Below are 1593 nucleotides of genomic sequence, written 5' to 3'. Positions count from 1 at the left end.
GGGGGGGCGGGGGGGGGGGGAACCAGCTGTGGAATTGGCAAAGCTTAATGCGTGGACGGTGAGCCAAATCTAGGTCCGGTGCAAATGGATGCAGGCTCTCCTAAAATCACAGCCGTTTCCTCTCTGCCTCTTCGCCTGAACGCCGCTGCTCAGGCAAAAGCCTTCTCCGTAGTTCCTGCTCTCCGCAGCACTCTTCCTATTTTGCAGCACCACCGAGCCGAGTCTCCATGTCAACTTGTCGTGTTTACTTGCCCGTTTTTCTGAATTGCAGCTGCTGCGTGTGTGAAGCCCCTCGGCTGTAGGTTCTGACCTTCATATCGGTTTATCCTTATCTTGTTTATTCTGAAATTTTGTAAATCTTAGATTAACCTAATGTCACAAAATTAAAAATTAGCTGATTTAGTATTGTTGGTAGACTCCAAATTTCACCTGTAGTGATAAGAGAGAAAAGACGGTACTTCTCTGTCCACTGCTGAGGCCTGAGACATGGTTCTCAGTAGAGAATATTCAAAATCTGCTTTTGTGGGTTGTTATTTTTGTTGTTGGTTTTTTTTAAGATTGCTTGTCCTTGGTTCTTCTCTGATGCTCCCAGGTCTTTCCTCAGTCTGTTGGAAGGAAGAGACTGCTGTCCCAGCATCAGGACAGGAATGCAGAGTATTTTAAAGCAGCGTTTCCAACGCTAGTTTTCAAGCTCTTTTCCCTATGTCTGTACTGGTAATATTTCAAGGCCATGGAATCTGCCTAAACCTGTATCCAAGATGTAGCATAGGCAGGAAATTAATTTCCTTGGCCCAATGCTCAGTACACAGCTAATTCCAGCTTTTCTAGGAAAGAGGAACTTGTGATGTGTTTTGTATGATCGGCCTCTCCTCTGGGTTTCTTCAGTGTTTTTGGTTCCTCAAAAAAAGTTAACCTAATAGGCTTTTTTTTTTTTAATGTGTGCTCCAATTTGTGACACTGCAGAAGGCGCTGCATTGTAGCTGTGCAGACTCCCGATGTGATCTTTCTCCTCTCTTTCGTTATGTATTTTGCTTGTCAGTGAAAATAGTTAATGGTATTAGTATTTATTGTTCTCTCTGGCTGTTTGAGAAGAACAAGGCAGCTGGGACTTCTGAACAACTGTTTCTTGCTTTCTGCAGGCATGGACGGGGAATGCTGTATGCTTTCAGTTTGTTTCATATTTTGGAGGTTCTGTTCAGTGGTGAGAGTCTTAAAATTGATTGGAGGCTAAAATGGCAGGCTTGTCCTTTTTTGCCTTTAAATTCTGCATCACTGACCTGTTGTGAACTGGCTCAGCTTGAACCCAGCTAAAGGCATTTTGGCAGGCCATCCTTATGTTTATTTTATGATAAACACTAATTTTGAGGGCTTGATAATATTTGTAGGAATGTTGGTTTTGCTCTTCTTGCACTTTCCATGAACGCTTTCCCTGCTCCCGTGACATTGCTCTTTGTAATGCTGAGAGTGAAGTATAAAGGCAAAGTGAACGAAGAAACAAGGATCTGAAGTGAAAGTAGGGGTGACAGTGTGTCTGATGCCAACGGGTGTTTCTTGGTGAAGATGCATTTCCTGTAAGGCAGTTCCTTTTCTGTC

The 1593-nt window shown here is 43.4% G+C and overlaps 1 protein-coding gene across 1 annotated transcript in view; it reads left to right on the top strand.

The window, feature by feature from the left end:
• Window positions 1-90: 90 nt before the first annotated feature.
• TAF5L (TAF5-like RNA polymerase II, p300/CBP-associated factor (PCAF)-associated factor, 65kDa) overlaps window positions 91-1593 on the top strand; it is a 21133-nt gene continuing 19630 nt past the window's right edge. The window contains exon 1 of the mRNA XM_009329181.1: window positions 91-298. The gene's annotated coding sequence lies outside the window, so the exon portion shown is untranslated. The remainder of the gene's footprint in view (window positions 299-1593) is intronic.

This window comes from Pygoscelis adeliae, unplaced genomic scaffold (assembly GCF_000699105.1).
Source record: "Pygoscelis adeliae isolate BGI_AS28 unplaced genomic scaffold, ASM69910v1 Scaffold77, whole genome shotgun sequence".
NCBI classification, from domain to species: domain Eukaryota; kingdom Metazoa; phylum Chordata; class Aves; order Sphenisciformes; family Spheniscidae; genus Pygoscelis; species Pygoscelis adeliae.
This window is presented reverse-complemented; position numbering and strand designations above follow the sequence as displayed.